Here is a 16,508-nt window from a genome sequence, read left to right on the forward strand (position 1 = left end):
GGCACCCAAGCTATTTCGAAAAGTGTATTTAAATAAACCACAGTAGCACGAAATCTCTCACAAGAAAATAGTGAATCAAATGGAGAGGGCACAAGGAGGATTTGGGTCTCCTTTCCCATTCAAAATCAGTAGCAAATCCTCAAGGTTTCATCCCCAAAATTCTAGATCTAGAGAGGAGAAGAAGGGGAAGAACAAAGGAGAAAACTGAAAGGGGGAGGGGGGGGCGTGAACAGTCACGGGGGAGAAGGCACGGCTGGTGCTCTCCTCCCTAGTAATCAATTTTTTGGTGCAGCACGGTAGGAAGGAGGCCATGCGTGGTGCTGTCTGCTGCAAATTTCCTCAACGCCCACAACTGTTTGTAGAAATGCTGAACAAGATCTTTCTCTACCAAAGTGAGCTTTTTTTGTTAATGGTTAATCTTGATTAGTGTTTAGTTTAACTTTTCTTTATGCCCTGTTAGTTTTCCCTTGATCTAATTAGTTTTGGCTGTTTAGCTCTTTGTGTTAATTAGCTCCTGTTAGGCCTAAGTAAAAAGGAAAAACAAAATAAAGATTAATCAATTCGTGTTTTTGCTAGTTGGTCTTAATTCCGGTCTTCTAGCTTTTGTTTTACCTGTGGACTAACCCTTTTACACGAGTTCTTGAGATGCGCTCTTTCTAGTGGTTTTGCTCCTAGTTACTTTCGTGCGTGTGTGTCAGTGTAAGCTTTTCACTACTTTGCTTCCGCGCGTGTGTTCCGGCTTCGTTGTGTGGGTACTCCTAGTGCCGATAGCCGTCCTGAGCTATGCGGTACTGATACTCACTGTTTGAGGCGTGTCGGGTGAAATAGGGATCTTTTTGTCTCTGTTTTTTAATCGGATTTGATGCTCCCATTCACCCCCCTTTGGTCGCTTGTTCGGTCCTTCAATTTTCCAGAGATGAGGAACACTACTGAACTGAACAAAATTCCACGAACAGAGCTGCAACCACGATAACAAACATGTGGCCAGTATAGCAAACTACAACAAAATTAAAAGCAAGGTAATGAGTGTATTATCGTGTTGACTGACTTTTTATATGGGGGCACTGTAGCCCTTTCAGGTTTGTTTATATGATGGTGATATATATATGAGATATATACCTCAACGAGCAGTAATGTTCGTTGTTGCCATGAGTTCCTTTCAAGAACTTCTTGGTGCCATTCAAATTGCACTGTTTAAGAGTTTTAGGTGCAGTGCATAATTATGAAGTGTTTGGGAGAACTCTTGGTGATACTCGACGTCTACATGAGTCTCAAAGTAGGTGATAGTAAATGCTCTTGCAATGCAAGTTAACTGAAAGCAATATAATGCATAAATTACGAAAAGTTCTCTAACCCACTAATTCAATGCATAATTATATTATAAAGCAATATGACGAATTGAAATAAATAAACAGGTGTATTCATTTTCAGCAATTACCGGGGGGAGGGAGGGAGAGTGAGAGATGATTATTGTGCTATTAAGCATAGCATTTGGGCTGGGAATTTGGCGTGCTTGCCCCTTTTTCAATCTCTAATAGTATTTTGCCCTCATTTTTTGAGTTGTGCAATTTTACCCTCGCTTTATTGAAACGAAGGCTCCGTTTTTTCTTTCCTTTTCACACTGTTAGGTGTGTGCAGTAAAACAATTAAAATAAATTGAAGAAAAACTGAGGGCACTGGGAAAAGACATTCATACTCTTAACCCTATCCTCATCTCTCTCCCTTCTCATTCCACAGATTCATCAGTTTTGCAATCCTGATCCTCTCGCTGACCCTAGCAGGCGGAGGCGCCAAATATGGATGAGCACGAGCAGGGACGGGGCTAGGCCGACGCTCAACAAGGCGGCACCAACGCAACCAGGCCGGCCGCGCGCGCGTGCTCCAGCTGCGCGAGCGGCAACAGACAGTAGACGGAGCAGCTGGCGGAGCGGCAGCAACAGGGCCACAGCGACAGGCAGGCGCGGAAGCAACAAATTTAGGCATGCTGTCAACTTGGAGGAAAAAACTTGTACTTGTAGAGCTTGGCAAGTAACTGAAAAACCCTGCAGCCATGCATTAGCTTTCATGGCAAAGCTTAGTAGCAATAGTAACTAGTGGCAAATTGGTCTTTTCAAAGCAAGTTTAACACCGTTAACTGTCTTTCACAGAATAGGAGCAAACTCTACCTTCGTTTTCAAAAAGCAGAGGTAAATTCATAAAGTTTAAAAAATAAGGGCAAAATCACTATTTCACTTCGAAACAGGGGTAAGAACACCAAAGCCAAAAAAAAAATGAATACGCTAAAGTTCACAAGTTCACGTCAACGAGTTTACATGTTTCCCGCGCTAATCACCATAAAACAAAACCTTGGCTCTTGCTGCTGCATTGCATCAAACATTGGCGAGCGCCGGTGCTGGGGAGAATTCAGAAAAAAAGGAACAGATCAGGAAAAATGGTTGGATTACTTTTTCTGTCCATTGTTCGCAACAAACCACCAGTACCTCCAAACCTTTTGAAGCTCCATCTTTTACCTGGCCGGGAAGCTTGGAATCTTCTTAGTTATTGGGCCGGCTTGCCTTCTTTTATTTTGAGTTAGTGGGCTGATCTATTTGGTTGTTAGAAATAAAATGGGACACTCCATAGACTGCAAGTACGTGATGATGACAAATGATTTCAATCTGTCAATGCTGCAGCACGGATAATGCCCCGTATTTATTTTCCTTAACTTATATTTTACAATGTTGAGTTCGAGTTTGCTTGGCACTTATTAGACTACACTTGGTGGGGGACAAACAATTGTTTTTTTACAGTATTTTGTATACATTTAATGAGATGAACTCATATGTGCTACTGAAGGAACAAGAATACAGGAACGTCTGGATTGAGTGGTTGCATGCATCTGCATCACTTGGGGTCCCCTATTCATATTCTTCTTGAAGTTAGTTAAGTTGATACATATTTAGGGCCCAATAAACCCAAATAGTAGAAATTAAAGCTAGTTGATTTTGGATGTATGGCCCACGTCCATTGTCGTGCCGCGCAATCACCCACATCAGTACAGTCAATATTTTTCAATATTACTTCCAAGATTTCTTTAAACAATTTTGATAAACTAGTTCAGAAATTTAGGTTTATTTACCGCTGTGGCTTAACATCCATTGTTGTGCCGCGCTATCACCAACATCAGTACAGTCAAGATTTTTCAATATTACTTCCAGCATTTCTTTAAACAATTTTGGTAAACTAGTTCAGAAATTTAGGTTTATTTACCGCTGTGGCTTAACATTTATTCAAACTTAGTTCAACAATTCAAGAAAACTCATTCAACTTGCTTCAAAAAAAAAAACTCATTCAACAATTTCACCACACCAGCCGTGGTGTGTTGTTGCCCAACAGTGCAGGACAGGGACAGCTAGTTAAAATAATATAACCGAAGCGTTAAAATAGTAGTATATCTAAAATATTAAACTACTATATTTAAAATGATAGTTTATGATATAATTCAAGGCACTGCTGCCCGTTGCCTAGCTCCAAATGCACTGCTTTCCTGCCACAGCCTCTGCCCTTGTTGCTTGTTCCATTTTTTTTTTTCTCTTTGGCTTTCTGTGCTAGCTCCACCTCACAGAGAAAACAATTTTCTGGATGAGCAAGATGTCAAACTTTAGTCATGACAAACCAAAACATTAATTTATACATGAACCCTAATCCATTGGAAAAGAAATTAAATGAGGTAATCATTAAATGTAGAAAGTTTGACGAGCATCAATTGGATATATAGTAGTACCATCTTTATCTATTTGCGAGAAAGACAGAAAGACAGAATACCTTAGCTTTGGGATGCCTAAACATTAATGTTGACTCCCAAGTACTTCAAAAAAAGAAACTAAATGAGGTAAGCATTGATTGCAGAAGGGCATGAATTGAGTACTGCCATATTTGTCTGAATGAAGCAGACATGAAACCTGCAGAATTCATCAATTAATTTGTACCTAGAATTTTACCGTATATGCATGCCTCTATAGCTCTATATACCCCGACAAAGATGCTCAGCGATGTGCACATAGAAACAGAAGTGAAAACATATACTTACAAGATCGAAGTAAACAAAATTTGCTCATGGCAACTGGCAAAAGCAATACGACGAGGATCTACTCAATTGCTGCAGTTTCCATGGTCGTCCTTGTGATCATGTCCTCTGTCTTCTCGGTCTCATGTGCTGGTATGTGGCTACTCGATCTCCTACTGGACAGATTTGAGCTGTGTTCAAATTTTCTGTTTGCGTACTATTCAAACCGAGCTTAATTTGGATTGCAGAAAAAGATCTGTGGAAGTGCCACAGACTGAGGTTTGACTGTGATGAGATTAAGTGTGACACAAAGTGCCAAGTTTTATATGGTGGAAAGTCTCTCTATAACAAATGCGGGCATTACCAGGTGTGCTGCTGCAGACTTCGCTCCAATCTCACCTACTTAATGCCCAAACCGGCCCGGTCCCAACCCTAATCACCAGTTGGAGAATGTAAAATTTTAATAAAAGCAGCGTCTGATCGATGTCGCTCTCCTATGTATCGCTGCATTCAAAACTAAATAAAGAAAATAGCGTCTGGTAAAAAAAACTAGATCTCCCATGTATTACTGCATCCATCATCCATGTAGATCAAAGATTGTTTGAGTGTGGATCACAGCGCTAAAACTAGCTCGCCCATGCATGTATTATTTGTTAACCTGACATTTATGACGAAAATTCTGTGTAACTATTGAAAGGTCATGAAATCTAAAGAACACTGAAGCATTCTAGCATCGCCGGCTCCAACCATTAATTTCTTGTTTACCAATTCTGCATCTCCATACATACTCAAAGTAGGTTTTCTGCGACTCGGGTGGTCCAATACAGTTAGGGATTGGGGGTTTAAGTTTGGAGTTTGGGGAAGGAAGCTTCTTCGGCGAGCTATCTTTTAATCTTCAAGCTTAGAGGGAGGTTGCCGGTTCCCACGTAACCTGCCAAAACCTGATCTATTTGCGGGTTCGCAGATAACTGACTTGGCGCGCTGCTCTGCTCCATTGTCGAACAAGCAATGACAAGGCAAAACGGACTGGTGTGATGGGCTGGCGGCTGGTCTGCTAGGAAACTTGCCTCAGACGACCACTACTACAGACTAAAAATACTCCCTCCTTCCCTGTTTATAAGGCATACACGTATATCAAGATTCAAACATTGTCATCTTTGACCAATAATTTGACTATTAAATTTTTATTTTTATAATGCAAATTTCATATGATTGGATTCATAATCAAATATATTTTACAATGATTATAAGTTTATAATCAAAAGTGATATAATATATGATAAATAAATGGTCAAAGTGTTGTTTAGAAGACCGTGTCATGTTCCACCATGCCTTATAAACGGGGAAGGAGGGAGTACTATTTAGGAGCAGGTAACGCGTGTCCGCTCCTGAAAATGATTTGATTTTCTAGGGGCACTGTTGAGCAACAATTATTTTTTTATCGACCGTGCCTAAGCATGTTTTTCATTAAGAGAAGATGAGCTACAATTTTTTTTTAATAAAATGGGATGTGTCGTGCTTCAAGGAGCAGCTGTTGAATGGACTTCAAGCTAAGATACCAAAAGAGAATCAGAGAAAAAAAAAAGGATTGGGACCTTCTCACTCCGGCAATGAAGTGATACCATAGCTCCACTTTTCTTTCAGGAATTGAACCCAATTCTGCCCAAGCTTGAGGAGTGCCCGGAATATTGGACCACGAACGCGTTGCTGGCAAACACATATGTGATTGGTTCCTTGTTGGCTAGAGTACCTGTGACTGAACTGCCAAGTTAAACGGCTTAATTAAGCGTAATGACCATCATTTGAACGCATCAGGCGCATTAGCTTAATTAAGTGTAACCTGACGGCCTGTTTCCAACCCACGGGCCGATCGAAACACACCAGAAGTCTCGAGCGACGGCGAGCGCAGACGGTACCAGCATGATACAATTTTACAAAATAGTAAACAATATTAAGGTATTTACAAAATGACTTTTAAAAATTAAAGTTCATATAATAGATAACAGCAGCGGTAGAAAGAGTCTAACCTGAGGAAGATTGTTATTAGAAACCAACTGAAATAAAATGAAATAAAACGATAACTATGGAGACGTGATGACGTCACATCGAGCCCACCAATGTTAATCCTGGTTAGCCTCTATACCTGAAACAGGGTAAACAACAAACCCTGAGTATACTAATACTCAGCAAGACTTACCCGATTAAGGGTATAATTAGCCCATTATCTAGATATGCAAGGCTTTTGGCTGGTGGGTTTGTTTTGCCAAAAAAACATCTAAAATAGATCATTAACTTCAAAATTTTAGCTCCAAATTATAATAATAAATTGGCTAAACATCTATGATTTGCATATCTATAGCAACCAAGGTGGAAACATAATTAATTAGATAACATCAGCATTTATCAACTCGTTTTGTTTCATTTCCTTACTACGATGTGACTCGGAGATCAAGGTGCTCATGTCCGAGAGCGACTGACGGCGAATCGATCCGATTTAACCTTGCAAGGTGGAACTAACCAACACGGCACGTATTTGCCCCGTCGGACAATACGAACCAACCATTCCCTTCCCCGCCTCGAACTACAGAACCGCCCCACCTGTATATAGTCAACCGAGCCCTGCGAGAGACCACCAAAAGTAAACATATGCATCCCAATTCTCCGCAGCCACTCGACTGCCCTAAGGGGTGGGTAGAAGTTCTGTACTTTCGAAATAAGGCAGTACTAGGCTTACCGGTTTCGACTACTTCCTACTCCCGGCATGCAGTTAGTACAATTCAAACATGATCAGCAGGGCCAGACAACGGTACGGTCCTTAATCGACTCGGACGGGCTAAGACACCTAGGAACCCTGTCCTGCTGCCAAACCTATACATCATCATCATTCCCCGCCCGGTCTCATATTTCCATGTCAATTTCAACAACTCAGGTACTGTATATAAGTATATAACCTATATCTCACGAGTAACTGGAAATTACTCGACTTCTAAGTATCCTATATCTCGCGAGTGCAAAAAGTCACTCGACTTCTATCGAGAAGTATTAAGCATAGCATTTCTATCGTCCTATACATGCTAGTATAATTCAGGGAAACCTAGGGATCATGCAACTAGGGTTCCAATCAACTCCTGAAACGTAATGCACAAGTAATAAATACATATATAGGTGTCATAATTTCAAATAATAGGATGTGCACCGGGGCTTGCCTGGGAGTAAAATATCACTATAAGTTAGTAGGTTGGAGCTTCATGATAGATAATCCACCACCTTCTGGATAGAAACTAACACAGCATCTTTTGGAGTTTTCCCCATCTTTATGTTCCAATCGTCCTTCAATTGATCAACCCTCGTACCTAAATGATATGCATAGACGCACATGCATGCACAAAAGAGGCATAAGCACATATTCTAAGGACGACCAGAAAGTAACGCGTGGTACGTTGTCGTAAAGAAGTAAGGTACAAATCGTACTAAGGTTGATCACTCATCCTCACCCGAAGGACTAGTTCATCCTTGAGATTTGTCTTATGAAATTACTTGCCCTAGTGATTAAAGCTAACAAGGCATCATGTATATCGTCACAAGAATAAGAAGTCTACCACATGTTAATTGCATCATCTATATACATTAAGTACCTTTAGTTACAAACATGTAAGACTTAAACTACAGTAACATAGGTGGAATTTATTAGGTGGTAAAAGTGATACTTAACATGATAATTACTCTCTTCTGAACTTATCTCATTGGACACTCGTTTACAGAGAACCAAGCATTAGTAACTACCTAAAGAACCAAGGTGGTGTGTATTTAAGTGTGACACCTAATGTTATATTTACATGGCACAAAACAAGATAAATTACACATGCTAGGAACGAAATAAGTTGCACGAGTACAATTTAATAGCACAAACTAATTCTTACTGATTATATCATGTAATTATACTTAACAAAGTATTTTACATAAATTTATCATGATCTTATATGTAAAGAAACTATTATTTCTAACAGAACAGGCCTAACTACTAATAAAAATTATTTTTGATTAGCAACCTATATGTTCCGAACATAAAATATTTACTAATGATAAAACAATAGAAAACAACCCTAGCATGAAGTTTTCATGATTTATGAGCATGCATAATTATTTATGCATATTCCTATTACTCATAAACTATTTATTAAACACTAACCAAGTTAAATCAATAACTCATGCATACTTTCACTAATAAATCTGAAACTTTTACCACATCACATGCATCACATGACTAATCTACAATAAAAATTTCACAGCAAAAAGGAGCAACATAACTACATATATGATTTTATCCCTAACAAGCATGAATAAAATTCTAGGACAATATTTTTCTACCAACACATGTCATATTATAGGTTCATTGCATAGATCTAATCAAAAGGATTCCAAAACATATTTATTTTCTATTTTATGATTTTTCCATGATTTACTATGTATTTTTAAAGTTTACCACCACTTAAACTAATATTTAAACTAGAGCAAAAACTATTTATAAAATGAAGATCAACCTGTAAGAAAAGTTGTAGATCTTAGAACAAGGAATCCAAAAAATTTTAGTTTGCATTTTTCTGATTTTCCTATGATTTACTATGATTTTTCAAAGTTTCAGCCAAACTATTGCAAAAGAACCCTTCGTAGTACTATTCACCTGAGTCATGGACTTCGCAGAAAGGCCCCTACACTTCTTTCTATTGTTGCCTGGGGTCCCTAGCCGCGATTTTTGGAACAGAGGAGGCTCAGGGAGCTTGGTTCCGGCGAGCTCGCTCACCGGCGGCGAGAGCTAGGTGGGGGAGGAGCAAGAGGAGGTCACGGGCTACCTTGGGGTGGTATTAGCGCGGCAGAGGGCGGCCGGAGGCGTGCTGTCCATGGGAGCAGTGCACGGCGGCGGTCGGCGATGGCATGTGGCGGCGCTCCGGTGAGTGGCTGGCGACGGGGTGACCATGGGAGGATTCAGCAATGCTGGGTGGAGTGGGGGCGCTCGGCGGCGCGGCACAGAGGCGTGTGCGCGTGGCTTGCGGCGAGCAGCAGCATGCTGGCAGCGGCATGGCTCGGGAACGAGCGCGGAAACAATGGGAACGTGTAAGAATGAGGAGAGCACAAGCATCAGTGAGTCGAGGGGAGTCGATTTCTATACCTAGGTTGGATGGAGAAGGACCGGAGGTAGGACTTCGATGGTGAGGGGCGGATCTACTGTTCATGATGGTCTGGAGCTTCGATTCTCGGCCCAATTCGATTCCCGTCGATTGGGCCGAGAAGGAGTTCGGCTGGGGTTTGGGGAAGCTGGAGGAGGTGGTGGGGGAGGCTTGGGTGCGAGGGTTTGGACTGGGAGGTCGTGGAGACGTCGAATCGGCCGGAGGCTAGGAGGCCATCCATGGCTCTGTTCGAGCTTTGAGTAGAGGAGGAAGAAGAAGAGCGAAGGGAGGAAGAAGAGGGGCACGTGTGGGAGAGAGCAGTGGGCGGCTCGGGATAGAGATGAGGACGGCATGGGCGAGCAGTGGAGTGGTGCAGCACGGCACGACAGCGAGCCGATGCTCGCCGCGCGTCGAGCGCGCATAAAGGCCGCTCAACATCGTTGACCCGGTTTGAAAATTTTAAACCTAATTAGCATGTGCGCTAAGCACCTGGGTGTTACAATCCTACCCCCTTAAAGAAATCTCGTCCCGAGATTTACAGGGAAAGTAAAGGGTCAAGGATTGATTTCGAAGAATGGTGTAGAACTAATGAGAGTTAGCCATGAAATCTTGTACACTTAAGCTCAGTTCTGGACATCCAAAGGAAGTCAAGGGAACACATGGAGGAAGAAAAACTCAAATAAGGAATCGATTCCAAGTTGCTTACACAAGATCAACAGAAAACCTAACATCGATTGAGTTGAATTCCTTTTGTTCGGAACCAGAAATCATTGGAGTATCAAGGAAAAGTTTTTGCCCAAGAATATTCTTGCTCAATAATGTTTATTAACTAGATTGCATGATGCAAGATGCATATGTTCTCATGCATATTAGTGTTTTGTGATTCCCAGAAACTTGAAACTAATGCTACCCACGTACATTGTTATTCGTATATGGCCTACCCCCTTAAAAAAACAATCGTAGTAGACCATGTCCACCCATACTTAAGCACCTGCGCGCACCCAGTGGCGCAATCGTATGTGTCCATACGAGGACACATTTTGCTGGTGTCCGATTTGTCTGCACAGCTTAGCTTAGCATCTAAATATTGTGTTTGGTTTCTGGCTTGCCTTGTCTTTGTTGTGGTGACCTTTAATTCCATTTTCATACTCTCTCTCTCTCTCTATGTGTGTGTGTGTGTGTCTTTAATTTATACCGTTCCTATGAGATCAATGCTTGAGGAAAAAACACTAAATCCTAAAGCAATTCACAAATTGACTAATGATGAAAAATATATAGGCAAATCACAAAGTAGTAGATAACTGAAACATTTTTTTTTCAAAAACTGGTTCCCACCATGACCATTGCACACCATCAATCAAATGAACATCAGGGAAGCACCCCAGCAACACGCTCCCGCTGGCTGCAGGCCTCAGCGGCCATGTTTCCAGTCAAGCCTCAACGACACACCGATATTGCAGGTCAAGTGCCTGCTGCCAACTGCCTCGGTGCCGTTTATGTTTTATGGTGTTTAATTTTGATTTTACAGTGGCTTCCACCTGTATCATGGAAAGTTTTTGAAACACAAAGGTAGGGTTATCTGATGTAATATAAAACAAATGTTAGGGTGTTGACCTCTCCGCGGACTTCTTGATGTACAGGGTATATCTTCTAGAGAGACAAATCCTACGAAATTTCACATTTCCGAGCGTATTTGTATCTCATATAAGAATTAATATGAGGTTTCCTGGATTGTGCATGTAAGGGAGATCATTTGTGGCAACTAGTATTATTTTACCTACTTCATATTTAGACAACGTATTTTAATCTGAGACGTTATAAATTGGTCCCATGGTGTACTACACATGGCCAGATTTTTAAAAATATATTATCTTAGTGGATTGATGCCATATGATTTTTCTTTTCTCCAATTAACATGATATATATGTTCTTAAAGTCTGATTTGCATAAGCATAGATGATAGATAATTAGATATCTCCCTTTTTTTTTGTTGGTTCTTGGTAAATGTATCACCTGATATATAGGTGTTGCATCCATAGCATAGTAGGAATGCACCCAGCCGAAAGTAAAATAGCCAACAAACATTTATTCATCACATTATTTCCTTAATCAAAGCTACGCATATGTGATAAATAAAGGTTATGCTTTGATTGCTTTTATTAGTGAAGTGGATATATCTCCTTTATCAAACTCCATCAGCGATGAAAGCCGCATCCCTCTGCACTGCGACCTGGCAGCCAAAACATGGCCAATCAATATTTTGCTAGCTTATCAGCAGATTAAATGCTGGATAATAATAAGTGAAGTATGAAATAGATAAGCGCGCTGTTGATGCTAATTACCTGGTGATTATGATGAGAAGATGGAGGAGGAGGACTATGAACTACACAGAGGACTTCCAGATCTCGGATCCTTTTTCCGAAGGCTTCCTGGTCCTGAAGTTTAAGTAGTTTAACGATGCAGTCCATGTCCATCCCCGGCACTTCTCTCGCCGTTCTGCAACAGCGTGACCAGGGCTGAGGCGCACCGCCAGGTTTATCCCTAAGAATGTAATATGCACAGTCGATGATGATGGCTTCCTTCTGTGCCCTGGTACAATGACCATGAACAGCTACTTTGGGGGAACAAACGATTGCAAACACAAGGAGAGCTGCTACTCTCTTCGACATCATTGTGTTATGTGCTAATAATAACCTGATTATATATTTGGCTCTGACATAGTGCTCCAATATATATAGGAAACAAACTGTGAGAGACAATGGTGGATACCATGCCATTGATGAAGCGTAGATAATATATACCACAACACAAGATTTGAGCAAGATGGATACTCATATGCATCAGACAAGATATGCTACCATTTATGTAGGATAAGTTATGAAAATCAGCTAGAATTAATTAAAGAAATCTTAAAACATCCATTTTCTCCTATCATCACCAATTTATCCCATCTGATTAATTAAAGAAATCAGCTAGAATTGACCCAGAAACTAAACTAAAGGCCTTTTTGGAACAAAGAAATATTAAAAAGAATATTAAAACATCCAACCTATAGAAAATATGGAGAGTTGTTTTAACACCCTCTGATGAGAAAGATCTGGATACCATATGCACGGGGGCAAGATATGCTACCATTTATTAATCATAGTTAATGCCAGAACAACCTTTGGGAAAAATAGATACTCTTCTCAGTTGCTTACAATAAGATTTGAATTCATTAATTGGAGGAATTATTTATGTACATAGGCATCAAAATTGCAGATGTTATACTGTTGAAAAGAACATTACATGACAAATCTTAAATTCTCAATGCAAAGACATTTTTCGTGATGGGTAGTGGTGCAGAATAAAATTTTGAATTCGCATAAAAAATCATGCAGTGACTGTCGAACCTAATTGTGGCTGTTCAAATTTAACCATTATAGTACCAGAATATTTGGGAATCAATATGACCACCAGACCTTCAAGAAAGGCACAAACAGGTATGAGACCTTGGGTAGTCACGTATAGTTTGTTGCCTGTTGGAGTATCCAATAGTAACATGAACAGATATGATGCAGATCAAATTAGTGTAACAATCACTTGTCTCCCTAAGGAATATAATATAACCATTTCCGGCTAATTAATTAGAAGTTAGGAATTGAAGAGTGACATCGTATTTGGATAATCTGAATATATGTTTTCAATAGCGCAGCTATATGGTTACTTTGTGTTTGCATGTTAATCTGAAAAACACAGCAACAACCACAAGTAACAATATATTGATTCTCCTACTGTACTAATGAATAAAATGCAGATGTTTTCTGAGAGCTCTGCAACTTTTCATGAACATTTTCATGTCTATAACTGTTATTTTGTACATGTCTCTACTGGGCCGTCATAAACAAGTATATATGAAGCCTCAGCATGCCTGCTCCAGAATTGGTTCGGTCAAAATATCGTAGCAGGTTATAAAAACGAATGATGATTTCATGCGTTTCTGCGTGATGACCTAGCAAAGAATATTTTTCCTACGTGAAAGCAAACTAACAATTTCACGAAGTAAATTAATTGAAGGTACCTTTGTTTTCAGCATTTGGATTTACCACTACTGCAAAAAAAAAAGTTAGAAAAACCTTCTCCCTGAAGGCAGAAATCTGCATTTCCATCAGTTAAAAAAATGAGGATGCTGAATATGGATCTATGTCATAAAGAGTAGGACCACAACATTATTGTTAATAATACCAAGAAAGGAGGCACAGTTTTCCCTTTCGCAAGCACTAAGAGGTCACTGAATTCATCAAACAGTAGGAAAAAATTGATTCGTCTGCACTGTTCCTTTCGTATCCTACTTTTCTAGTTGTTCAAAGTTAACAGTATAACCATATTATCTAATTTCCAATCGACCTAAGCTTGTACATCCTGACCTCTTCACTTTTTAGACAATGGACACTTCATCTTTTCTGTATCAAACTGATGATTACTGCATATATATATAGTGAAATTATTGTGGCTATTTTCTATTCTTGGTAGTGGGATTATAAATTTACAGAAGTGAGACTCAAATAAGAAAAATAAAATCAGTAGCAATAAACACTAATAATCCACCAGAGCTGCTAGAGATAGATATAGTTGCATAAATGTAGTGACCATAAATAGTGCGTCAATAGTGGCAAGAGGCTGGCTACGAACTCTGCATGGCCATAACAGAAAGTCATTTTTATTTGTAGCGTCAAAATAACTACAAGGCACCATTGAGATAAGTTGATTTCCAAAGTTCTAAAACATACAGTAATTCAACTCATCCCCAGGTCAGACTGTGATCTCAACTCAGAATGAACTCATTTACTTGAATGGGTAACAAAAGCAATAAAATCAGAAATAAAGATTTCGTGGACCTGGCTTCTCTCATCAGTCAATAAGGCCAATCCCAGTTGGTGGTTTCATTTTGTCGAGTGCCACATCAACAAAACACAAATGAAACCACAGATGAAAATCTCTCTATAATGCATTGTTTCATGTTTGCTATATTTCATAGGCTATCATCACAGTTAATTCTAAGACTCATCAAGAGTTAGTAACCATACATACATGATTTCATCTAGATGAAATCCATTTCATCTCTCTTCGTTAATCCGGTGCCACATCATCTAAAATAGTGACACAACACCCTATTTAATATGCATGAAACTCTCATTAAACTTTCACTGGGAATGGTCTGAGCATACACACAGTTTTGCACGACTTGGACTCAAACATTATGTTAATAGCATTCAAATATTCGATGTTTTGAAATCAGATTAGCAGAAGCATTACCTGAAACAAGATGGCGAAGACGGGCGGATTGGGCCTAGGGCCACATCAAGGTCTGGCATCCCAGCCACGGCTTGGTGGTGGCAGGAGCGCCTCCAAATCTGGGCTTCTTCCTATCACCGAGCCTATCCATCTGTCCATCCCACCCAATGCGAAGCTGATGCACCAAGCGTCAGTCCTCCTTGGAGAATAGTGGCAGTGGGAGGCATAGGTTGATTTTGCAGCGGCTAGAGTACGTGGTATTTATATTCGAAAGGACTGCCATACCAAGATGTTCTACATCTGGTATTTATATTTTCGGGATGCAGAAGAAAACTATGAGCATCACTGGGACCAGCTTTGGGAATCGTGTGCCCATATTAGTAGGGGTGCCAATGGGTGACCCTTAGGGGCACCTCCAACCCTCTTTAATTTAAAATATTATACTAATGAGGGTTGGGGGTGCACCTAAAGGTTATCTACTTGCACCCCCTACATATTAGCCAACAATCTACGACTAGGAGGAAATATTTAGTATACATGATCGCAAGCTACAGATAAACCATTGCAGTTTTGCAGCAATATTGCAGACATTCCAATATTTGAGAAAGTAGGCAAGAGATAATAGAGCTCAAATACTAATGAGGTGTGTCAGTTCAGGGATCAGATAAAGCATATATGTTTAAGCTAATCATCTAAATTATACTCGGTCCATTTCAAATTATAAGTCGTTTTGGCAAATCTAGATACATAGTTTTGTTATGTACCTAGATATACACCCATGTCTAGATACATAGCAATAACTATATATTTAGATTTGCTAAAATGACCTATAATTTGGAACGGAGGGAGCATATAATATATCAGTAAGAACTTTGCAGTTTTCACAAAATGAACATTATTTAAACGACATAACTTCCATGAAATAAAACTAAGATGAAACTCATTATTACATCCAGTTTAAATGATACCAAACTAGAAAACATATAATTCCTCCATAAAAGAAGCATCATATTGTTTGATGCATTTTATGGACTTGTTCATACAGAAGTAATGGATGGCGATGTACACAGTTTATAGCGCAGTACATGACCATATGCTTTTATTTCACTCCAGAAAGCTGAGATCATTCAGAGCCTACATAAAACCTGGAGCCATATCTGGCTTGACTGAATGACTAGCAGAAACATTTTCTTTGGCGTTGTCGTTGGCAGCCTTTCTTACTCTAGTAAATTTGCTCCCACCTGTATACCAAATATGTTATGTTAACCATAAATGGACAAAAATCTTCATTTCAAAGATTATTGATCAAAGCATTAAATAGTTCATGGTGTTCCAGCTTTGCTAGTAAAATTAACACTAGTTGCATCGTTAAATCAGTTCGTACAAAGTAAAGTTTCCAAGCTACGTAGCAAACTATAGTAGCTGCATAGAGATCAAATAGTCTCTCAACTAAAGCATATCTGATATATATGTATATATAATTGAAGGGCACATACCGGCTGAATTATGACCTTCTGAACAAGCTGTCTTCTGCATAAACCAAAAATATGAATGAATCAAGTTAATATTTATGAAAATAAATACGTAACACTACTATAATGGTTTTGCTGATGTAACAGGTATACACTATAAGAGATTCAATTATAATAATGTAGAAACTTTCTGAGTATATCTGATTATGGGTATTCAGGCGTGGTGGACACATTTATTCTCATGCTATAAGTTTCTGAAAAGGGGTGATCACCTTCTTCTGAAGTTTTCTCCCTTTGAACATGCCTGTTGTCGGCCCATTTTTGTCCAGGAATTTTTTCACATCATTTTTGGAACGGAAGTCCCTGCGGTACTCCCTATGTTGAAATGTCTACATACAAGCAATTTACTTGGCATTAACATCATACCTTTAAATTAAAATAATGATGTGAGATAAATGTATGCTATACTCCATTGATTACAAGGACTCGTAAGTTTTGCTCCCATGCACTTGCAGTCTTCAAAATTTATCTTTCAAACAACAAATTCGATGC

This window comes from Panicum virgatum, chromosome 8K (assembly GCF_016808335.1).
Source record: "Panicum virgatum strain AP13 chromosome 8K, P.virgatum_v5, whole genome shotgun sequence".
In the NCBI taxonomy this organism is placed as follows: domain Eukaryota; kingdom Viridiplantae; phylum Streptophyta; class Magnoliopsida; order Poales; family Poaceae; genus Panicum; species Panicum virgatum.